The sequence below is a fragment of the Lissotriton helveticus genome, chromosome 1_2 (assembly GCF_964261635.1).
Source record: "Lissotriton helveticus chromosome 1_2, aLisHel1.1, whole genome shotgun sequence".
Taxonomy (NCBI): domain Eukaryota; kingdom Metazoa; phylum Chordata; class Amphibia; order Caudata; family Salamandridae; genus Lissotriton; species Lissotriton helveticus.
This window is the reverse complement of record NC_136058.1, coordinates 76,495,076-76,520,360: the sequence shown is the minus strand read 5'-3', so window position 1 is coordinate 76,520,360 and position 25,285 is coordinate 76,495,076. Positions and strand designations below refer to the sequence as shown.

At 49.8% G+C, this 25,285-nt stretch overlaps 1 protein-coding gene across 4 annotated transcripts in view; it reads right to left on the bottom strand.

Moving 5' to 3' along the window:
• Positions 1-25,285, bottom strand: part of GNG12 (G protein subunit gamma 12) — a 485,600-nt gene that overhangs the window by 176,321 nt on the left and 283,994 nt on the right. Inside the window, exon 3 of one of the 4 annotated variants that reach the window (XM_078668836.1) lies at positions 3,504-3,562. The exons of the other annotated variants lie outside the window; for them this stretch is intronic. The gene's annotated coding sequence lies outside the window, so the exon portion shown is untranslated. The remainder of the gene's footprint in view (positions 1-3,503; positions 3,563-25,285) is intronic. 4 annotated transcript variants of the gene reach the window in all.

Sequence of the window (25,285 nt, the reverse complement as noted above, 5' to 3'; positions counted from 1 at the left end):
TGGATCAGAGGGTTAATGCCCAGACAATGCGATGGAAGAGGCTCTTTGAGCGCTAATCTAACAGCGTTCCGCACTGAGAAACCCACCTTCCTAAAAAAAAAATGTCTCAATTACCCAGTGTGCTTGCATTCGTATGACTGTTTTTTTAAGAAAAACGCGCGAGAGAGAGAGAATCAAGGCATGCTCAGGAGGTATTTTAAAGAAAATGGGTGGCACGTGGTGTGTACATGTCTATGGTGACAAAGGTTCATGAATAACGTAGTAGGGAATGTGGGTGAGTGAGTGGGTGGGTGAGTGAGTGGATGGATGGATGAGTGAGCTAGGGTGGATGTATTGATGGCTGGATGAGTGAATGGATGGATGGATGAGTGAATGGATGTATGGGTGAAAGGGTGGATGATTGGATAAAAGGGCGAATGATGATGTGTAAGTGAAAGATTGGATGGATGGATGGATGGATGGATGGATGAATGGAAGTGAGGGAGGATGGATGAAAGGGTGGATGATGGATGAGTGAAAGGAGGTATTGAGTGGATGGTATAAAGGAGTGAAAGAGTTGATGGATAGATGAGCAAAAGGATTGATGGATAAGTGAAAGGATGAATGGATAGGTTTAAGGATGGATGAATAGGTTTGGATATGAAGGGTGGACAGACGGAATGGTGAAAAACTGAATGATGGATGAAAAACCGAATAGACGACAGAATGTAAAGGGTAAATGGTGGACATCAGCAGGTAAATGGTAGGATGAAAAGATGACTGGATAGATCGATGGAAGAGACAAGTGATATCTGGGGAGGGTCATGATGATTTGCTTCATTTGCTAGTTGCCATAAGAGCTTTGGTTTGATGTGGGGTTATTTTCAGTTTCTTCCTACTCACGTGCTCAAAAATATATAGTATTGTGCCAAACATCATCAATTAACAGTATGGCATTAAGAAGGTGCAACTATTGCAAAAAAAGGAAGAGTTTTTACATATTATCGCATTTCTCTTTCATTTTGTATAATGAGTTAACCTGCTTTGTTTATATAAACACATTTATCATGTGTTTTGGTGTGTGCTGTAACTATTATGGAAGTTGTTAATTATCATTATGTCTTGCCCTTAGCCCCGCCCCTAGCTCCGCCCAGCCCCACCCACTCACTCACTACAACTCTAGCTTATTTTAATGAGTACCTGCACTTATTTTTTCCCATTTAAAGCACTGATTGGCACTATGCTTAATTAGAAGGATGCAAAGCGGAGAGGGCCTGCCGGGATTTGTACACCTTTTAGACGACTCGAGATCTCTGTAGTAGATGCAGTAGACCGCTGATCTATCTTATTAATAAGGAAGTATGTGACATGTTCCTAAAAATGCCTCCTCTCTTTTTGGTAAGAATAAATAAGATTTTTTTTTAACTCACCCTTTCAAGATGTACCTCCCACCTTGTGTTGGTGAATGGGCACACTTAGTTCCCCGTCCTGGTGTCCCAAAATCTCCCATGTGTATGCTTCAGATGGTGGTTGGCCAGCACATCACTATTCTAATTCTGCCAAGGCGAGCGACTCCAGATTTGACTTGATAGTATCTAACACACAAGTTACCATGGGCCTGAACCTTGGGTTGGTGTGGAAGGTGAATTTGTCTTTCGTGCAGTGCAAGGACTTTTCCTATATTGTGATAGCTTAAAGCTCTCCCACTCTTCTTGCCAAAAGAGATATTTGAGATTTGCCCTATGGATGGACTCGAAGAGATTAAGCATCAGTTGACAGAGTATTGTATTCAGTGACTATAGCTCCAGCTGCCACCAGACTTGAGCCCCAAATAATCCTTACATGAACGGTTTGATAATTCTTCGCAAAAAGAGGGGGGGGGAGCATCACTTGGACTTCTGAACCTCAAATTTGCTGCCTAGTGGACTCAGGCATGTATTTAAGAACATATTTGGCTCGTTAAATAGCTATGGCAAGATCTTATGTGGCTGAATGGGGATTGGACTTTGACATTTAGGCTTGAATCATACCCAGAAAAGCTTCCACGTGGCATGGTAGGTTTTTGTCATCGCCGGGGCACATACTTGTGTTAGTACTGCCCTGCAATCAGCAGAGATGTTCACATTCAAGGTGGTCAGGAACCAAGCTTTCTGACTGAGCGACTTCAACTCATGATGTTGTACCTGATAATTGAAGCTTGTGGTGGATCTTCAGTTGAACTGGTGGGTATGAAGAAAGGTGTACCAGGTCAGTGTACCAAAATTGGCATGGTCATGCTGGGGCAATCAGTAACTACGAGCATTATGCAGTCTTGGTATTCAACTAGGTCATTGGCAAGGCATCGCCTTTGGAAAACAGTTGGCAATGCCTGCTCACGTGGTACAACCAGTTTTTTCCCTCCACGGTGACGAGGAGGAGAAAGGTGGAATGGCCCCACTTCCTCAAGATCTGTTGCAGCTGATCCGGATGGAGTTCTCACTCATGGCAATCTGACAGAGAGGCTGAGGGCATCAGCATCCTCACTGAGGTGGCAAGGTATGCAAAATAACGATGGATTGGGATGCTGCCCTGAGTCATTACCAGTGGCTGAGATTAATTCAAGTATTCTATCCATCATTGTTTTGTATACTTATGGTGTCACCCTAAGTGGGAAAGGTATGTCCGCACGTGGGTCACATGCACACGTTAACTGGAAACAAGCTGTAACAGGATGATGAGCCCATAACTAAGGCAAAACCGGTCCTGAGTAGCTTGTGTAACATTTAACTCCTTCAGTGCTCATGGCGGCTCCCTGCCGTCATGAGTCACAGTAGGCCTGTGCTCATGACTGCCGGGAGCCGTCCGAATGTTGCCGCTCCGCCCACAAGGTATTAATTCCCCGCCTGTGTGAGAGAATTAATAAGTGGGCGGAGTTCGGACGGCTCCCGGCCGTCATGAGCACACACTCACCGTGATTTATGATGGCCGGGAGCCGTCCTGAGTACAGGAGCGCCACACCCAACCCTGCCCCCCCCCTAGCAACGGAATTTTCCCTGGGGCGAAGGGGTTAAGGGAGGGCCTGGATTGGCAGTTCCGGCTGGACTTTTCCTATAGGAGCAAGGTCGAGATGAGTCATTGAAGGGATTTTAAAAAGTATGGAAGCTGCAATGCTTCGCGCAAGAGGGCGGGGTGAAACAAAATATTCTGTAACTTTTTTTGGTCTTTCCCCTTTTAGTAAATACATATGAAATAACAGCCTAATATGAAAATTAAATGCACGTTATGTTAATCAGTGGAAAGTGCACTATCGTACATTATGAAACCTTGAGTAGTTAATGCACTGCACCAAATCCTGGTTGGTGCAGTGGAGAACAGTGACTTATATATGTTCAGTGCTACAAGGTCCCTGTCTGTGACAGAAAGCACTACAAACGTTTAAGAAATTATTTTAAACTTGCATTACAGACAGTACAAGATAGTCTGCTACAGAATGCCCAAAAAGGTTAAAAAGTGTTTCCAAAACATGTACTTTTTGCAGGCTGTACCTAGACTCTTTTAAAAGCAAACACTTCACAGCTTAGCTGGTAGCTTCCTTGCAATACCCCTCAAAAAGAATAAATGTGTGTCATAGGGAAGCAATTTGTTTGGTAACTGTCTTTTAAAGGCACACCCTTCACATCTTAGCTGGTAGTTTCCTTACAATACCTCTAAAAAAACAGAAATGTGTGTCACCAGGAAGCTTCAAGCGATTTCATCAAGGAAAGACAATACTGCCTTCTAGGCACCTTTTACATTCGACGAACGAACAGTTGCACACTTTACATTTCTTTCAAGCAAGCAGGAAGCCTGGCAAGAAGGCTTGTTTAGCTGTTTGCTCCTCCCTCTGTGTCTCAGCCTTACACCTTAGCGGAAGCCTTTCAGCTGTCAGGAAGGTTGACAAAAAGGAAGGGAAACTGTTTTTTCTCAAATTAAAAAAAGTTTGAGCACACTGTGGCCCTCAGATCCCCCACTTCGACTACTGGTCAAGACTGATTTGCAAAAAGCTGGGTCCAAACCGAGAAGGCACGATGTGCAAAATAAAACAAATGGATTGGGATGCGGGCTTGAGTGATTACCAGTGGCTGAGAATAATTCAAGCATTCCACTGTTTTGTATACTCTTGACCCCTGCCAGATGTCCCATGAAGATGTTCACATTTTCTGTGATATCCCTGCCCCATAGAAGCTGTGAGTCCGCCAACAGAGTGCAAGTTCTTGGTTCTCCTTAAGTTCTTAAACTGGTTCTTAGAGCCATAAGCCGGAGGACATTAGGATTACCATAGTATGTCTCTGTGCGTCTCTCTCTCTCTCTCGTATCTTGAAAATGTCCAGAGTGTGTAGGGTTAGCCCAGGAACCTTTACTCAACTGTTCAGGGCATACCCAGGGGTCATTCCCACCCAGGAGATGCCAGGATGGATGGGGTCCTCAAGACACTCACTCCAGAACACTTGTTAGCCTGTGGAAGTAAGAAGAGGACAAAAGTGGTTATCTACAGCCCTAGAAGAGCCTAGAAGTCAGGACCAGATATCCCTCTTGTACCCAAGACACAGAAGTGAACTCCAAGAGTCATAAAGCTGACCTCCTATTACAGCCACAGGGACACAACAAGCTAATAGAGAGCCTTTCCTGCAACTGTCCAGCTGACCAGTGGCAACTGGACCTGGACTGAAATCTCTGTGGGCCTCTGCCTGGTACCATAAGTCTAAGAGCCTCGTCCGCGGTCCTGAGTGGCTTTAGATGTGTATTCCTGTGGTGGAATGGATTTAATGGAGTGAATTCAGGTGGTAACATATTTGACCTGAACTAACCTGCTTAATGTATCCGAGCCACGCTCCATCGCGGTGAGTGTCAAATTGCGCTTAGGTCTTGTTCTACCGTGACTACTATTTATCATTGGCACTTTGTGCTTCTTGGTGCCATATATAATTTTTTAAAAAACAATAATATTCACATCTCGTTACCCTTATTCATTAAATTTGACCCTATATATGGGGGCGTGGCTTGGTAGCCAACATGGCGGACATGTTGTGAGCCGGCTCCGTCCAGCCCGCCAATTATCCGCCGATTATCCTAACAATACGGTCCTACTGAGTCTGCTGCTACAGTACCTGGGTATGATACTGGATCCCCGTCGATTGGCATCATTTGCGTGGGACACCGTGGAGAAGAGATCTTGCGGGGACGGATGTGCGCATGGCTGGGTGCAGCGGGCCCATTAACGTGAGGCGACACAGCTGCGGCGGATCTGGGCCGTGTGAGGAGCCGGGCCTGGCCGGCGGATGCTCTGAGAGGCAGTGGGCAGTCCGGAGTGGCAGCGGGGGGCCCGCAGACGGTCTGGCAGTTTTGAGCCCAGACGGAGCCCGGAGTAACGGACAGGTGTGCTGAGGTGCAGTGGGAAGGCCCGGCGGTCAATTCGGACCACAGCGGTGAGGAGGAGTGCCTGGCGCGATAAGAGGACAGTGCACCCGGAGGCCGGCGGGGACGACCAGGTGAGAGGGAGCAGGCGGCTGGCGAGAGGGGCGGCGGGCCTGTTCTCCCGAGAGCTGCTCTCCACTGGAGTGGTAGTGGGAACCAGCGGCACTATCGGGCCGCGTGGGGGGACCTCGGGGTCTTGGAGGGCTGCCTCGCCTCCCCAAACCTTCCCCCCCCCTTCACGTTTGGGGTGCACGTTGGTCCCCTGGGGGCCCGGCTGCAGCGGAGCGGAGTAGAACCCCCCCCGTACATATCCTGGACTTTGGAGGTGGTTGGAGGCCCGCCCGGGCAGAGCGTGGGCTGCTGGGGCAGGTTGCACATCCCCTTTCCGTTTAACGATGCCGGCGGCACTGTCGGGCCGCGTGGGGGAACCTCGGGGTCTTGGTTGGCTGCTTCGCCTCCTCATACTACCCCCCTACACGTCGGGTGTGCACATTGGCCCCTGGGGGTCCGGCAGCGGGGGAGCGGAGGTGCCCCCCACCCCATTTCATATCCTGGACCTCGGAGGCAGTTGGAGGCCTGGCCGAGCGAGGGACGCTGCAATTGGGGCAGGTTGCATAGCCCCCCCCCCCTCCGTTTGACGGTGCCTCCTCCGCTGGGTCTCTGTGCAGGAGTTTGGCGCGCCCAATTCCCCCCCTACGGACTGTGTTTTGGTGAAATCGGGGGGAACGGCCGGAGGCACCCACCCAGAGAAGTTGCCCCGAGCCTGTGGTGCAGCGGTGAGTGCAGGACACTGTCGTGCCGAGAGGCTGGGCCCTGGGGTTTGGGTCGCTGGCCCGCATACTATTCCACACTCTGAACACGCAGCTGGCCTCTAGTGGCGGCTGGGGTCTGTGGGCCTGGTCTGTGGGCCTGGCCTGTGGGCCGGAGAAGACTGAGTGAGGATAGCACAGGCTGGCCTGCGTACCCAGGTGGAACTGAAGCCCCCCGGGAGTGACTGTCATTGGGCCTAGTCAGGGGGTAGCTGCAGAGTGAGAATTGGATCGGTACTGTTGGTCTACAGCATGGCCATGACCAGAGACAAAGGAGGCAGAGGCTCGACTAAACAGGGGCCTATCAATAGGTTTACTGGCCCAGGGGCGGGGTCTGGAGCATCTGGGGAACAGCCGGGAGGGGTGCCGGACAATGCGGCCCTCATGGCCGCCATCACCCAGTCCAGGGATATGCTGGATGCAAAGATAGGGGCAGTTGGAGCAGACGTTATGTTGCTGCGCCAGGACTTGCGCAACGCAGTGTCCCGTATCTCCGAAGCAGAAACCCGCATCTCAGGGGTAGAGGATGACGTCACGGAATTGAAGCGGAAGGTGGCTGCAATGGAGACAGTCCAGAAGGGCCTTGTACTCAGAGCGGAAGACGCGGAAGGGTGGGCCGGACGCAATAATCTCCGCTTCGTGGGGTTTCCAGAAGGCTGCGAGGAGGGGAACATGGAGCGCTTCCTAACGACTTGGCTGGAGAGCTGACTTCCGCCTGGTTCTTTGTCTTAGTGTTTTGTAGTGGAGCGGGCCCATTGTGCACTCATGCAGAAGCTTCCGGTGGGGGCCCGCCCACGACCTGTCATCGCCAAGTTATTAAACTACCTGGACAGGGACACTATTTTGAAACAGGCCCGTGCCAAAGAACCCTTGCTCTATAACAACGCCCGTATCCTGATTTTTCCCGACTATACGCGGCAAGTTCAGCAGCAGCGCCAGTCATTCATGGCCGCTAAGGCGCGGCTGAGAGCTTAAACTTCCATATGCCCTGCTTTTCCCAGCTCGCCTTCGGGTGGTCTTTCGCTCGCGCACCCACTTCTTTGACAGCCCAGAGGAGGTCTTTCGATGGACGGATGAGACGGTGCGGGTGAGGCCCGATTCCCCCCCAGAAGGGAATCAGACTCCTCTGTGAGTGATGCGGCTCGGGGGCCCAAGTGGTCGGCGACAGAAGAGTAATAGACGGTCAAGGTCCAGGCGGCGCTTGCGGCCCCGGACAGGGGCCAGACTTGGAAGAACAGACAGTGGAGCCATAGCGGGGGACGCCGGTATTGCATGGCAGAATTTCACTTGAAAAGATACCAGATTGTCCTGAACTGGGCTTGTGTTACCGTCAGGTGTGATCTGGCGGGAGCCCGGTAGAATGTATATGGGCTGTGAGTTGGGGATCTATTGGTTGGGGCGGGACCCATCCTCCTGTTGGGGACTGTGAACCGGACCCACCGCAACAGATACTTCAGAGTTGGGGCTGAGGTGTGGGGAGGGGGGTTGGTTGGGTAGGGGATGTTTTGGGTTTCAGGTTGCACTTTCACCACAGGCCCAACACCGGCCACACACACACACCACTGAGGCTTAGCATTCGTGATGCATAGCGAGATATTCCCCAATGGCTAGTACGTCCGTGGGTGGGCATGGAATGCAGAGTGATCTCCGTATTTTAAGTTGGAATGTCCGAGGGGTATTGGACAAGGTTAAGCGGGGGGCAATACTCCACGGGCAGATGTTCTTATGTTACAAGAGACGCACCTCTCTCATGGGCACGAAGGCCTTATGCTTGCAACGTTATGGTTTCCAACAGGTCTTTCACGCAGGCTTCCTCAGGGGGTCACGGGGAGAGGCCATACTGGTGCATCGCAGGGTCCCCTACACGCATGAACAGCAATGGGCCGATTTGCAGCGGCGCTACTTGTTCATTCGGGGCAGGATTGGTGCCCCGATCCACCCCCGCTACAATGGAATCTAATTGAACGGCTGCGGTCCTTGTGGGCAGATATGCCGGATGTCATGTCGGTGGTGGGTGGGGACTGGAACGATGTCATGCAGGTAGCACAGGACAGGTCGGGGACTGGAGACGGTAATAGAGGGGGTATATCAATGAAACTGCATGCATTCGTGATGGGAATGGATTGGGTCGACACATGGCGCCGGGCGCATGGCGCGGCTCGGGTCTACCGCTTTGTTCGCCATAAGTTGGCAGGGTATGCTCAGACGTGAGTCCCTTGCTCACCTTGCCACTGGATTCAAGCAAGCCTGGCTGAAGACGGCTGAACTGCCAGAAACCGGTCCTAGGAACCTTGTTTCCGGTCCAGGGAAGGCATGGCTTGGCAGTTCGGGCTGGACTGTTCCCATGAGGCACAGGGTCAGACTGATTTGCATATGGCCATGTCTGAACTGGGGTGGCAGAGGGGGCTAAAGAACGGTGATGGATTAAACCCAGATCTTTTGACTGGGTGTGAGTGTTTGATTGGTTCAGATGCTCCGCCCATCACCACCCCGTTTTGTACCGCGGCTCGGGTCTACACCTACCTTTCGGCAGTCCATAAATCCTTCTCTAGGTTGGATTATATATTTGTTCCCCGGGCTAGTGCGGGTAGGTTAGTGGAGGCGGGGATACTGCTTTGAGGTCTCTCAGACTACTCCCCGGTACACATAGTGTTAGACACTGGCAGGGGACGGCAGCCGTTCCGGTGGCGACTAGCGGTGTGGAATCTACAAAACGCAGTATATGCAGCCCATATGGGGGAATCCATCGCCCAGTACCTGACAGAGAATGTGGGAACCGTGTCCAGTGCGGCCATGCTATGGGAGGCGCTGAAGCCCACTTTGCGGGGTTAGACATATCTTGGTGCGCAGCGGCTTGTAGGCAGCGTAGGGAAGAACTAATCCGCGCACAGGCGAACATAGAGGGCCTTGAGGGGCAGAACCCTGGGAGTGATCTTGGAGTGAGGCAATTGCCTCTGGCCAGACAGGAATGCGCAGCCATGCTAATGGAGGAGGCGCGTCAGGTCTGGTTGGCTACGCACAGTAGGGTTTACCAATGGGGGGGGACAAGTCGGGGAAAATGTTGCACAGTCTGTGCCAGGGCACCTTTCATGCTCAGGCCTTACTGGGAATATTGGGTCTGGCGGGAACACCGATCACGGATCCCACGGCCATAGCGGAGAGCTTCGCTATGTATTTCGCCGATCTCTATGCCCCCAGGGAGTGCCTGGAGGCAGCCATGGTAGAGAAATTCATCACAGATCTACCACCCAGGGCGCTCTCAGATGAGCAGCGGGACCGGCTGGAGGTCCCCTTATTGGATGAGGAACTGAGAGCGGCCCTGGGAAAACTGAATCCCGGGAAGTCGCCGGGACCCAATGGGTTCACGAGTGAGTTCTTTCTTCGCTACAATCTGCAGTTGGCCAGTCACTACCGGGCTGTGGTGGAGGAGGCGTGGGACAAGGGGTTGCTTCCCCCGGATTGGAGGCACGCAGAGGTGGTGGTGTTCCACAAGCCCGGGCACCCACCGGAGTGTCATGCGTCCTACCGCCCTATTTCCCTCTTAAATGTAGAGGCTAAGATTCTGGCGAAGGCGCTGGCTAATCGGCTGCTGCCACACATAGCGTCGCTGGTACACCCAGACCAGGTGGGGTTTATGCCCCAGCGGGCTACTCGCCACAATATTATAAGGAGGCAGGCGGCGGTTGTAGAGATCTGGCAACGGGGGGAGCCGGCGCCATTACTTTTGGCTGACATGGATAGGGCGTTTGACTCCCTGAGCTGGGTGTATTTGTTTGCCCTGCTGCCTAGGCTCAACCTGGGCCCGCGGTTCCTTTCTTATGTGAAACTATTGTACACCGGCCTGACAGCGACAGTCCAGGTTGCGGGCGCAGCCTCCTCCACCTTTGCGATTCGGAGGGGCACGCGGAAGGGCTGTCCTCTGTCGCCATATCTGTTTGCCCTGGCCATGGAGCCCTTGGCGGCTTGGGTGCGCATGGACGCACAGGTGCATGGGTTTGAGTGGGCCACGGGCCTCTCCGATCGAATAGCGCTGTACGCAGATTATGTTCTTTTCTTCTTGACGGCTACGGACGGGACGGGGCCACAGCTTCTGCGTATAATGCAGATTTTCGGGGAGACATCGGGTCTCTATATGAACCCTGCAAGTCCACGCTGTGGGTTCCTGGTGGGCCGACGAGGGTGGGCGCATGGGTGTCCACGGTTCAGTCAGCAGCGGGTGGGATGAAATACCTGGGGGTAGTGCTCTCGGAGGTACCGGCAGTGGCCTGGGAGCATAATGTGGCACCTATGTGGGAGCGGGTGCGGGCCGACATCAAGTCCTGGTCTTGCATGCCCCGGACGCTGTACGGCAGATCGGCTATTTTTAAAATAGTGGCGCTCCCCTGACTTCTGTACCAGCTGCAGCATCATCCGTATCCGATCCTGGCTAGATGGTTCCGAATGGTGAACTCAGTCTTAGGGCAGCTTCTGTGGGAGGGTGCTTGTGGCAATGCGTACCTGCTTCCTCTCTACGTATTGCGGGGGGTTGGCATCCCCGGATCTCCTCATTATCAGGCTTCGCATCTGCTGGTCCTCAATGACTGGTGGTATGGGGACAGAGGGGACCCGGCGTACGCGCTGGACAGCTGCCTTATGGACCAGCACACGCTACACACGATACTATACTCGGCGAGGTTGCGGAGTGTACTGCCACCGGCTAAAAGAGTGGTGTTCATGATTTGGAGGCAGGCGCTGCGGCGCATGGGCTGGTGGGGAGTTTTGACTCTGGAGACTTCATTGGGGAACAACGGGTGGCTGCCCCAGTTGGCAGCTCTCCCTGTGTTTAGGGGGTGGGATGCCATTGGTAATTTCACCTTGGGCGATGTGGTGAGAGGCGCAACGCTTAAATCCTTTCGGGACCTCCAAGAGGAGTTTCATATGCCTCGGACGCAGTTTTATCAGTACCTGCAGCTGAGGCATGTGTTATCCCCTAGCCTGCAGGGTCTGGTGTCCATCCCTGAGTTCAGTCCCATCGAGGTTAAACTCTTTATGGGGGATTTAGGGGATAAAAAGATATCGCGCATTTATCAAACCCTATTAGTACATTGCACACTTCGGAAGCTCCGTGGTGACTGGGAGGCTGATGTAGGCGGGCTGGAAGAGGAGGATTGGGTGGAGGCCTTGGCAGCCCCACAGGGGGCAGCTATTTTGATACGACTTAGTCTAGTCCAATTTAAATACCTCCACAGGGTCTACTTTACTAGGACGTGTTTGTGGCGGGCGGTGATTATCTCCTCCCCGGTATGTCTGCGTTGTGATCAGGAGGAGGGTACGTTTATTCACACAGTTTGTCAATGCACATAATTGGATCGTTTCTGGAGGGAGGTCTTTGCTTGTCTCTCAGAGGTCCTGGGCTGGGAGCTTACCCACACACCACAGCTGACATTGTTACATGTCATGGATCGGGTGGGGGAAAATATTTATAAACAACTCCTTTTGCTCCTGGGACTCACCCTGGCGAAGCGGGTCATTACTCAAGCCTTGAAAGCAACGAGGGCTCCATTTGTGACAGTTTGGAAAAACGGCCTAGATTTTTGTATGGGCCTGGAGCAGCCCATCTTTGTACATTTTATAACATTATAAAATTTTGAGCCCTTGTTGCCAGTTTAAGTAGAGGATTTCAAATGTATTGTGAGGGTTGGAACAAAGGGGGTGGTGGGTGGGAATGGGGAACTTTTGAGCATTTTTTGTGCATAGCTGTGGGCAAGGCAATGTGGACTAGTGCGACCTTTGGGGGGGTGGGAGTTGGAGATGGGGTGTGTTACTGTTTTATGCTCTGGTATATGGGGCTGTTGCTTATGGGGGGATGAAAGATTACAAATCAAAAGTCGTTTGCTGTCTTAGATGTTATGAAATGCTTTGGCAGATGACTCTGGTGTGCAGGGCGCTGCACAATATATGCAACATGACTAATAAAATCTGTTTTCAAAACAAAATGTGACCCTATATTTTTAATTTGTGTTGGGTTTTATATTTTTGTATTTAGTACTGCATAAATACTTTACACACTGCCTCCATAAACCTGCTCTGTGCCATAGCTACCAGTGGGCTGAGCTCAGGGAAATGTAGTGACTTTGAGGGGTCACCCTGACAAGGGTCGTGATTTTTACTTGAGGTTGAGTGGGTCTTTGTGGGAGGTTAAGACTGCATAGGGGAAGCGAATCATAAACATGGCGTGGTCAGTGAGTCATGGAGTTATTTTGAGGGTTTCATTACCTACTGCCCTCTAAATTAAGCTCTTAGTCGCCAGAAGAGTCACAGATTTGACAATACTGTGTTATTCTGTACCTGAATTGCTATCCCTCTACCGCACCTTGGGTAAGTAAACCAGAAAACCTAGGAACAATCCCGGCTTCCCCTCTTGACTAAATTCTTTGATCCGAGGCAATTGCATAATTTAATTTTGCCTTCTTTTTCTTCATTATGAAATACAACAGCACCTTGAAATACATGAGTTCAGGATATATGCCGTACAAAATCTTTGCTTGCGTTTGATTTAATGAACTGCAATGTTGTCCATGTATAATAACCCTGATCACCTAGATGGTTCCAACTTACTTGCCTCTTAGTTCTTTATTGGCATTGTCAGGGTGTGCGGAAGCATGAATATTTCTACAATAATTTTTGAAAACGTTCAGTTCAAAAAAGTTGGGGGGGCACATGCAAGCCATACCATGCTGGACTCCCCAGGGTGTATAGTTTTCAGAAATGTGTGGGTTTGGTAGGTTTCCCTACATGGCCGCAGAGCCCGGGGCCAAAAACTCATGGGACCCCCTCCCCCCCAGTAGTCAACTCTATAGGTTTAGGGCCCTTGCCTGTCGCAGGTACTTGACCCACCCACACAGGTGAGGTACCATTTTCCTCGGAAGACTTTGGGTAATGCGGGCTTGGTGGAGTTTTGTAGGTCCACATCGATTCCAGAACTTTCCACCACAGAAATGTGAGGAAAATGTGTTTTTGGGACACATTTTGAGGTTTGCAAGGGATTCTGGGTAACAGAACCTGGTGAGAGCAAGACAAGTCACCCCATCCGGGATTCCCCTGGGTGTCTAGTTTTAAAAAATGTATAGGTTTGCTAGGTTTCCCTAGGTGCCGGCAGAGCTAGGCTTCAAAATCTACAGCAAGGCACTTTGCAAAAAAAGGGGCCGTTTTCAATGTGAAAATGTGGTGTGTCCACGTTGCGTTTGGGGCCATTTCCTGTCACGGGCACTAGGCCTACCCACACAAGTGAGGTACCATTTATCTCGAAAGACATTGGTGAACGCTGAGTTCGTGGAATATTGTGGATCTACGCAGATTCCAGAACTTTCCACAACAGAAATGTGAGTAAAAGTGTTTTTTTTGTTACAAATTTGTAGGTACGGGATTCTGGGTAACAGAATCTGGTGAGAGCCAGTCAAGTCACCCCATCCTGCATTCCCCTGGGTGTCTAGTTTTGCTAGGTTTCCCTAGGTGCAGGCAGAGTTAGGGTTCAAAATCTACAGCTAGGCACTTTGAAAAAAAAAAAAAGGGTTAGTTTTCACAGTGAAAATGTGGTGTGTCCACGTTGCGTTTGGGGCCGTTTCCCATCGCGGGCACTAAGCCTACCCACACACATGAGGTATCATTTTTATCAGGAGACTTAGGGTAACACAGAATTGTAGAGCAACTGTTATTACCTATTGACTTTCAATGCATTTCTGCCTTCCAAATGAAACACAATGTGTAAAAAAGTAATTTTGAAAAATTACCTATAATTCTCATGCTAGCACGGGTACTCACAATTTGGGAAATGTGCAAATATCTACTGTTTCTAAACTCTATATTTTGTTCCAATTTCAGAAATACATAGGTGTCTTCCATATCAATTTTTCCATGTATATATGTTCCCAAATGAATTGCTATCTACCCGGTACATAATAAAAAAACATTGCAAAACGCTGCTCAGTTATTGGCTTTTTCGTCGGTTTCTTGGTGAACCTACAAGTCCTATATATCCCCACATCCAGAAAGGTCCAGCGGATGTAATGGTATATTGCTTTCGCACAGCAGTCATAATTAGAGGTTACAGGTGAAAACGTTGACACAAATGGCTGTTTTTTTCAACTCATTTTCAATTTTTCCTATATTCAACGTTTAGTTTCTACTAGTTACTTTTCTAAAATGTATAGCTTTCCAGGATCCATTATTGCTTTCATACCCATTTCTACCATTAACTGGAAAGAGGTTGAAAGCACAAAAAATAGCAAAAATAGGATACGTCTCAGAAAAACGCCAAAACTGTAAAAAAAAAAAAAAAAAATGGTTTTCTGACAAAAGTCTGCTTGTCCCTGAAAGCTGGGAAGACGGTGATTTCAGCACCACAACCCCTTTTTTGATACCATTTGCAGGGAAAAAACCCAAAACAGAAGCTTTGATCTGTAGCCTTTTTTCCCCCCATTTAAAAAAAATAAAATGCTGCATTTTGGCTAATTTCTGGGTCCCCTCCAGGGGAATCCACAAACCCTCGGTACCTTTAGAATCCCCATGATGTTGGAAAAAAAGGACGCAAATGTTTGGCATGGATACCTTATGTGGTCAAAAAGTTACAGGAGCCTAAGCGTGAACTACCCGAAATAGCCCAAAAAAGGCTTAGCGTAGGGGTGGGGGAGAGGGAAGGCCTAGCAGCGAAGGGGTTAATAAACATCTTTTTGGTTAGTGCTTTCCGAAGTAAACAGCAGTCATTCAGCTGGGGGTCGCAAGTGAAGGCCAGGAGAGCCGGCCGTTAACTGTCTTTTGTTCTGTTGCATTTTTTTTATTATTTGATGAACCTGAACATGCATGCAGGGCTTGTGCCATGAATAGTCTTCCATTAAATAAAGCGTGGCAAAACACTTTCTAGTGAAGTCATGACCATCCGTCTGAACTCTTCTCAAAGTGACAGATGTGCCCTTACCTAAGCTCTCACTTCCTGCCTGGCAAACCCCTGAACACACTTTACCTTCCCCCTCATTAAACCGGCTTCCACTGGTGCAACAGGGCCAGCAGAAGTTCTGGTGACCATAATAATGCAACAGCAGCAAAGTAACATCGCAAGTTTAAAAGGACGAGTTGAAAGCTTACTTTCACCCTTCCGTTAGATGGAAACTTTTAGCTTAAAGGTAACGACCTGTGCATCATGGGTCAAAAGGTCTGGTTGGTAAACAACAAAAACAAACAGTGCTTATGTATTTTCCCCTCAGAGAAGGGCACGCAGGCGGCCCTGGAGCAGTACATACCCATCTGTTTGTTTGGACCCCTCCCCAGCTACTCCAGAAAGAATGAAGAGATTTCTGCTCAGCTGCATTCCCCAAATTCCTCGGATGCATAAGGGATCAGCATGCTGCTCGGAAAAGAGCCTGCTCGGTTCACTTCCTGGTTCAGTGTGTGCAATGAAGGCAATGGACACGCTCTCGATGAAAATGCAAACCCACCGAAGCGATGACCTCCAAACTCACGCATGCACATGTGTGACGCAAGTGTTGGCGGGACGTATGCTCCGCTTCTGAAGTCTGAAATAATTGATCAGTTTCTGCCAGGCATCACAGGAGTAGGTCACTGCCTGCTCCCAGCAGAGACGGAGTGGGTGGGTGGGGGGGGGGGCAAGGTGGAGGTCCTGCGGTTGCTAAAGCTAGTCTGTGTGTTTATACGCACACCTTTACAGGTCCAGCACAAATATATATATATTTTTTTCCATTTTCTAAAGGCTATGCAAAAAGCGGGACAGGCCAGATATAGAAGTTAGACTAAAGGCATTGCTCCTTCTTTTAGGTCTGACCTGCCCCGGTTTTTGCTTCTCAAATTCTGGTCACCCTATGTGTTGATCAATCACAAGGAGCATGTGCACTAGTATGACTGGGACAACCTGCTGAGCTTGCTTCAGTCATATGCTTTACCCCTTTACGTTAAAAGTTATTTAGTTGTATTGTAATTTCATTTATATATCGCTTACTATCCTTAACAAGACAGTTATGGTGGGTAGCACGCTAATCAGTAGATCAGAGTTAATGGTTAATCCAGTGGTTATTGTGTCTTGCTCTTCTGCTGGTCTGCTCCGGCAGCCTTTTCTGTTTTTCTCTGTCTTTCTGTTCTGTTTCTCTGCTGTTGTGTTTTTTTGCTTCTGCCATTCTGTTTTTCATTTGTTTTTTGCTTATTTGTCTGTTTTTTGCTTATTTTCTGTGCCCGGTTTGTGCCCCTTTCTGTGCCTTGTCTCTGCCTTTTTTCCCATCGCCGCTGTCCCCGCATCCCCCCCCCAGTCTGTTCCCGCCTCCCAGCTGCTCTCCCTCCCCGACCCCTACTCAATGGCGGCCGTGCCGCTGGTGCGCTGAAGGCACACCAAAGGCAAGCTTGTCTGCGCCTGCCTGCCACCCTATCGTGATCAGGACCAGGGCCCCTGGTTCTCAGACCCCCACCAATATAACTCAGGAACAACACCAACTGCCAACTCTCACGCAGAGCATCACCCAAGGCCCGTTCTCCTGCCGACACTGCTGCCGCACCTTCACCCACCTCTAGACCCTGACAGCTACCACCAACCCACCAAACGCCAGCACACCCAAACCCCTGAGCTGCATCCTCCTCAACGTACGCTCCCTGCACAGACACGCAGTAGAAATCAGGGACCTCCTCAACACCCTCTCGCCCGATGTCTCCTTCCTCACAGATACTTGAACCAACTCCAGCTTCGCACCTGATATTGCAACCGCCATCCCCGACGGTTACAAGTTCCAGAGGAGAGACTGCCCCAACCACCCTGTAGGAGACCTTGCCATGGTCTACAAAAGCGCCCTCCGACTAACAAACTCCATCTCCAACGCCTCCTCGCACCCTATGGAACACACCCACTTCCAGATCCAGATCAACCTCAGAAACACTCTAGGCGGATCTCTCACCTACAGACCTTTCAAGACCAGCGCCCTGTTCACTAACACCATCGCAGACCACATTGCGCCCCATACCTTCGCCTCCACAGACTACGTACTGCTCGGAGACCTGAATTTCCACCTTGAAAACCTCAGAGACCCCAACTCCCCCACCCTCCTAGACAACCTCGCCAGTATCGGACTGAAGCAACTTTTCACCACCCTCATCCACAAGGCGGGACACACTCTCAACCCCATCTTTGCCAGAGGAAACACCATTCGCTTCAGTCACACCAAGCAACCCCTCTGGACAGACCACCACTGCATCCACTTCTTCTCAAAACTGACCGCGCACAAGCCAACGCCACGCCCCTTGTAGAAACTGGAGCAAGATCACCGAAGAGCACCTCACCTCTGCCACACTTCCCCCACCACGACCGACGCAAACTCTGAAACCAAAAAACTCCACAAATGGATCGCCGACGGCGCCAACACGCTCGCTCCTCTCCAGAACTCCAACAGACAACACACCACGAAAGCCAACTGGTTCACCACAGACCTCCAAGAATCCAAGAGCTCGGGCAGACGACTTGAGAAAGCATGGAGGAACAGCAAAACCCCAGAAGTATGCACCGCCTATAAGACAGCCACAACCGCACACCACCAACTCAACAGATCTATGAAGAAGAAATTCATCCAGGACAGAATCCTCTCCAACCCCCGCAACTCCAAGCAACTTCTCAACATTATACAAGAACTCACCAGACCCCCTCAACGAAACCTCCGACGTCCCTCCCTCCCAGGACCTCGGTAACAAACTTAGCTCTCTCTTCCAAATAAAGATCAGGACATTCTACGACAACTTCGACGATCATAACCAAGGCACCGACCAAACATCTTCCACCAGCAACAGCATTCAGCAGACCATCCTCCCCTGGACCCCTGTCATCACAGAAGACACCACAAAGACCAGGAGGTGCATCCACTCCGTAGCACCCACTGACCCCTACCCACCGCACATCTTCCACAGGGCTGCCTCAGCCATCACACCAGAACTACAACAGACAATCAACTGTACCCTCGAAACAAACAGGCAGTTTCCCTGACGACTGGAAATGTGCAGAAGTCAAACCCATCCTCCAGAAGCCCTCCACAGACCCGACGGACCACAAGAACTAAAGGCCCATCTCTCTCCATCCCTTCCCCGCTAAAGTCACAGTGAAGATTTTCAACATCCAGCTAACAAACTTCATAGAACCAACAACATCCTCAACACTTCTCAATGTGGTTTCCGCAGCAACCACAGCACAGAGACTGCCCTCCTAGCCTCCACCGACAACATCCGCATACGCCTCGATCAAGGCTCCACTGCAGCCCTCATCCTTCTAGACCTCTTAGCAGCCTTCGACACTGCCTCCCACCACACACTTGCCGCCAGACTCCACGACGACAGCATTCAGGGAACAATCTTAGACTAGATACGCTTCTTCCTCACCGGCCAAACTCAAAGAATAAGACTCCCGTCCTTCCTCTCCAAACCCACAGAGAGAAGATGTGGAGGACCCCAAGGATCCTCTCTCAGCCCCACTCACTTCAACATCTACATGCCCCCCTCGCAACCATTGTCAGAAAACACAGACTCAGCATAGTATCCTACGCAGACAACACCCAGTTCATCCTCTCCCTCACCAAGGAACTTGCCAACACCAGGCCCAATTTCCAGGAGGCAATGAAGGGAGTCGCATTCTGGATGAGTAGCAGCTGCATGAAGCTCTACTCCGAGAAAATTTAAATCCTCAACCTCAGATCCACTCCTTCCGCATGGGTTGACACCTGGTGGCCCCCCCACCTTCGGAAACCCTCCGACGCCCGCCACCTCTGCATCATACTCAACTCCTCCCTCACCATGAAAAGACAGATCAATGTTGCATCCTACACATACTTAGACATCCTCCGCAAGACCATCAAATGGATCCCCCCCACATCCAGGAAGACAGTCACCCACGCACTCCAGCAGGCTGGACTACGGGAACGCTCTCTACACAGTCATCAACAAATCTCTACTTCACAAACTCCAGGCCGTTCAGAACGCCACAGCCAGACTAGTCCTCAGCATCCCACAACAAGACCACTTCACCCAGCACCTCTGAGGCCTCCAATGGCTCACCGTCGAAAAAAGAGCGACCTTAAAGTTGCTCATGCACGCCTACAAAACCCTCCACAGCACCGGACCCCAATACCTAAACAAAAGAATCTCCTTCCACGCCCCCAAGAGAAACCTTTGCTCTGCTGACCTAGCCTTCGCCGAAATCCCCCGAATCCACAGAGCAAGAACGGGACGCAGATCCTTCACCATCGCAGCCAAGACCTGGATCGAACTCCCCCCAGCATTAGTCGAAGCCCCACACTGCAAGCATTCAGGGAGAGCCTCTAGACCTGGCTCTTTGGATCACAGGTGCTGCCGGAAACCAACTCCCCGAAGCGCCTTGAGACTCTTACGAGCGAGTAGTGCACTTTACCAATCCCTGATTGATTGATATCCTCAGGGGTGCCTGATACAGATAAGCCGAGATTAAACAGGCTAACAGCATGAACATGTAAGATGGAGATTTAGGGGGAAGAAACCTAAAACAAGTTTTCACAAAGACAGTAGGTCTTACCTTTGGGACCCATTGGCTTTGCCAATGATTTTTAGTGATGCTGTACAGCCTCCCCGGAGATCGGAACCATGGCTAAAGAAGATTAAAAAGTAACCATATGACACAGTCGACCAGGTCATTTTGTAGGTGGGTGCAAAATGCATGGATGCACCTTCAAAATGATGTGGGTGCTTTTTTTCTTTTTGTTTATGTATCCAAGCTGGATCTATAAACAAAGAGAAAAAAATGCACCTTTTTTTCTAAGCAGTTTGGAGAAGAAACCAGGGTGGGTGGTGGAAGCAACACAGGTGGATGGGTGGGCAGAACCAACACGTAATACAGGAAGGCACAAGGAGTGCGTGGGTAGAAAGTGGAGAAAAGCAAAACAGACAAGAGACAGCAATATGGAACTCTGGGGAGGACAGGCACAAGGGTGAGAAAGCAACATGGGGCAGAAGCATAAGAGGGCGAGCGCATCGCTGAGGGGGCAGGAGATATGTACACGGGCGAGAGAAAAAACATGGAGCATAAAGAGGGGGAAGCATAATAGGGAAACAGCTGGAAACACATGCTTAAGACAGTCCACTAAAATAGAGTAGTGGAACGACACTGGTAAGCTGGCAATTCTGCAGGGGAGGGATAGACACAAGATGGACAAGGCAAGTCATCTAATAGAAAGCAGACAACTGAGTGACAGTAAAGCCAACCAATTTTAAGCAATCCGCAGACTGCAAGCCCTCTATGTTCTGGGAAGCCTATAATACATTTTTGGCAACTAGACAGCTCTACTGTCTGGAAGGCTCGACATAAATATCCATTTGTGAGTTGCTTTTAATAAAATATGGCAAACTAAACAAATTGAATGTAAAGAAGTAATTACATCTATTTGGCATATGCTGAAATAAACCAGTACAAAAAAATGTCCAAACAAGCAACAGCACATATTGGATATTGGACTGCCAGTACTTTTTGCTGAGGCTCTTCAGCACTGACCCCCCCAAAAATATATTAGCAATACTGAACATCATTAGGAAAAGAGAAAACAAAAATAAATGAGTCGTGGCGGCGGCACAGGCATTTATTTTTTTGCGACTGGCACTTATTTTTCGCATTCAGATATACCCAGAATGCAAGAGAGGGGAAAACACACATATCAAAAAGAAAGATGTAGAGAAAGACGTCAAAGGGAAAAAGTAGGAACCTGTAAAAGCGAGAAAATAGGGCCTGGTAGCAGACTGAAGATTACCAGCCTCAATATGCCGCGAGCAGACGTTTGATAGCACCGGCCGCAGGCTTCTGAGCAGATTTTCGGGTATCAGCACTCTTTCGTTCACAAATCAAGCGCTATGTATACATGTGGATTGGTCATCACGCATGCACTCGTATCCGTAATGATGCTATGGAGCCCCCATTGAGAAAACATACACAACTGCCTTTTTTCACCTTAATTTGCCATTTCAAGATGCAGGACAGTGATTTTTGAGTAGTAAATTCAAATAAAAAGATAAAATGTGTGCAAAAGCACATAAAAGCAAATTTTCAGACATGACGCACCCAGTAGCAAATTGCAGCTGCCGTATCCTTCAAAAATGGAATCAAATTTGTATGATTTATTTTTTCTTAAAGGGGGAAGGAAGCTGTGAGGCTCAAGTGATCACCACCTTCAGACAGCAGCAGTGAACAGGCAAGGGATGGGTGGATAGGAGGTTATTTACATAGTGGGACTGGGAGGGGAAGCAAAGGATGCGATGGGGTGGAAGACTAACTCAAAGAGCAGGAGGTGGGATGTGAAGGAGAAAAATGTTCATGTCCAATAACAATCCTGACATACTCCTGCTCACGGAAACATGGTTAACATCAGAGTCCCTCCAAGATATTTTGGCTGCCCTCCCCCCGGATTATTATATCCTCCATGCCGATCGCCCTAACGGCCGACCCGGCGGCGGGGTGGCAGCCATCATATCTAAGTGTCTGATTTCCATCTCCTCCCACTCCCTCCCCATCCCTGAGGTGGACAACTTACTTATCAGCGTGAGAACCGATTCCGGCACCCTTGCTCTCCTACTCTTATATCGGCCTCCCTATCCTATGCCATCCTTCTCCACCATCATGAGTGAACAATTGGCCAATCTGCTAACGCTGCACTCCAGCGTCGCCCTATTCGGTGATCTCAACTATTGGTATAATGATTCCAACGCTAGTGCCCATGCCACAGAGATCTTTGAGGCTCTTAACAGTTTGAACCTTATCCAACAGGTCACCCAACCCACCCATAACAAGGGCCATATCTTGGACCAGATCTGGACCTACAATCTTGCCTTGTCCTTACCAGATGTATCCCCCTGTGCCTGGTCCGACCACCACCTAGTCGACAATACCATCACTGTCGCCGGCCAGACCCCGGCTCCTCTGATGGCTGGTGGCTCTTCACGAAAATGGAGCGCATACGACTCCCAGGGCTTTCTACGGCCTTGGTCGACACTCGCCCAGTCCATAACTCCTCTGATAACATCGACGGAATTGAACACGATATTGGATCATGGCTAAGGTCGGCCAGTGACCTTTTCGCCCCCCTGACAAAATTCCCCCGCACTAGGCATCATAACTCTCATAGGTGGTTTTCGGATGACCTTAAACATCTTAAATTAAAAACACGTCAGTCAGAACGCATTTGGAGACGAGACTACTCCAACTCAGCCAGACAGTCCTATTTGGCTGCACGTAAAGAATACAAAGCTGCCATTGGCTCAGCCAAACTGGAACATTTCTCCAACAGGATCTCATTAGCAGCCGACAAATCTAAGGAGGTGTTCAGAGTCATGAATGAACTTACTACAGATGACAGAACCCTCCCAGTTCAGACCCCCACTCAAGAGGCATGCGATACGCTCAATTCCTTTTTTGTGGAAAAAATCATCAAAATTAAAAACTCTATCCCTCCCCTTCCTCAGCCATATCCACTGGACACTTCCTCTGATCATCTCTTGACTCTCACCACCTTTCCTGCCTTAAATCCCATTTCACTAGCGGAACTCGCCACTCGTGTAAAATCTGGCTCCCCTAACGACTGCTGCCCGCCATCTGTGCTGCGGAGCATCTGCCTCAGCTTACCTTACTGTATTCTTCCCCTACTGAATGTGTCACTCAGGAGCGGCACTGTCCCTAGCTCTTTTAAGGAGGCTATTCTAGTACCCCTCCTTAAGAAACCCGGAGCCGACCCCCTGGAGCCTTCGAATTACCGCCCCATCTCCCTCCTTCCGTATTTTTCAAAACTAATGGAGGCCCATGTTACCCGATGTCTGTCAAAATTCATTGAATCCTCCTGTCACCTCGAGCCTAATCAAGCCGGCTTGAGACCTGCCCACTCTACAGAGACGGTTATCCTGGCAGTGCTGGACACACTCAGGAGCAACGCGGACTCGGGGGTTCCCCAAGCCCTCGTGCTCCTGGATCTGTCGGCCGCATTCGACACGGTGGACCACAACATCCTTCTCCACTGTGTCGAGCAGGCAGGCATCCAGGGTACCGCTCTCGAGTGGGTTAGGTCCTTCCTGACTGGAAGATCTCAGGCGGTTCGTCTGGGTCCCTATACTGCAACAAAAACCCTCACGTCTTGCGGAGTCCCCCAGGGCTCCTCCTTTTCACCGCTTTTGTTCAATCTATATCTTCAGCCGCTAATACACTCCCTTCAGAAATGGGACATTACTGTATATAACTACGCCGACGATTTACAAATCATTTTCCCGCTCAATTCACCTCACACTATCAACACGTTCCATGCAGTCATGATTCACATCTAGTCATGGATGAACCAGAATCAATTGAAGCTCAACCCCGGGAAAACTGAGCTCCTCCTCCCTGGACTCAGTCATGCTCACTGGATCCCTCAGTTCTGGCCCTCGGAGCTAGGCCCCCCCCAGCCCCGGTAAAATCAGTAAAGAGTCTGGGAGTGATCATTGACGCTGAACTCTCCCTCAGAGCCCAAGTCGGCGCGGTAATTTCATCTTGCATGTACCAGCTTCGAAAGATTCGTAAGGTCCGTCACTTGCTCCCTCCTACCGCACTCACCCAAGTAGTCATCTCACTTGTGCTTTCCCGCCTAGATTTTTCTAACTCCATCTACAACGGCCTCCCACAATTCCTGGTACATCGCCTCCAAGTTGTCCAGAATCAAGCGGCCCGCCTAATACACAAAACCCCCAGATGGCATTCGGCCAAACCTTTACTCCTCAGTCTGCACTGGCTCCCAATAGGCCAGAGGGCAGCTTTTAAGGTGGCTTGTCTTGCATTCAAAGCCCTTCATTGCTCCGGCCCCGCGTTTCCGAAATCTCTTATTCGTCCCCACTGCCCTACGCGAAACTTCCGTTCAGCCCACCGTCATCTGTTAGTCACTCCCAAATCCAAAACCAAGAAATTCGGCGGACGCCGTTTTTCTCATCTGGCCCCCGGGCTCTGGAATCTCCTCCCTCTTTCCATCAAATCCTCCCCTTCCCTTCTGAACTTTAGGAAACTGCTCAAAACCCACCTTTTCCCTTCCCTGGGCTAAAGTTCCTCCACTCGTCCCTTCCCTCATTCACTCTGTCTTATAGCGCCAGGAAGCCTATGGCGTCAGTGCGCTTTACAAATAGCACCTAAGATAAGATAAGATAAGACCCGAAATGTAATTGATATACATATATATACACATATACATACACATATATATATATTACCTACTGGCGGTCGCCAGTAGGTATATAGAGTTAGGATTTTTTCCCTATGGGATTTTTGAAAATTCTATGTCTAATAACTTTGGCGTTTGTGGACGGAATTGGCTGAAATTTTCAGGAAAATGGCACATTTTGTTTCTGAGCAGCCCTTGAAAATTTGGGGGGGTTCGTCAAGGGGGGGGCCGAGAAAAAAGGGGGGTCCCAAAACGTGTTTTTAACATTGAGTTTTCCATAGGGCGGTTGGCCTCACTTTTAGCCCGAACGGCTGAATGGATTTGCACGAAACTTGGCAAAATTGTAGGGACTGGTAGCCCGATGTGCCTTTTGTAGGTCTCAATATATGTGCTTCAGTGGATTTTGAGAAATTAACGTTCAAAAAAAGATATATATCTGTAACAGCGGACTGGGCAGCGCTCCAGTTCGCGTACTTTTCGCGCAACGGAGCTTTGTGAAGCGAAGCGGATTGGTTCTCCGGCGTCTGTAAACATTCCAAACAGTCCGTAGCGGCCGCCATCTTGTCTCTCGGTAGGATCGAGAGACAAGAGGAGGCCAAAGCGAAGGGGCAAATGACCATAAGGGGGCATAGTAGATCCTCGCTGACCCCCTAGGTTTGATGTGGAGGTTTTAAAAGGGCCCCGCGGGGCAAAAAAAAAAAATAATATTAATAATCGAACGGCTGAATGGATTTGCACGAAACTTGGCAAAATATTAGGGACTGGTAGCCCGATGTGCCTTTGCTAGGTCTCAATATATGTGCTCCAGTGGATTTTGAGAAATTAACGTTCAAAAAAAGATATATATCTGTAACAGCGCTCCGC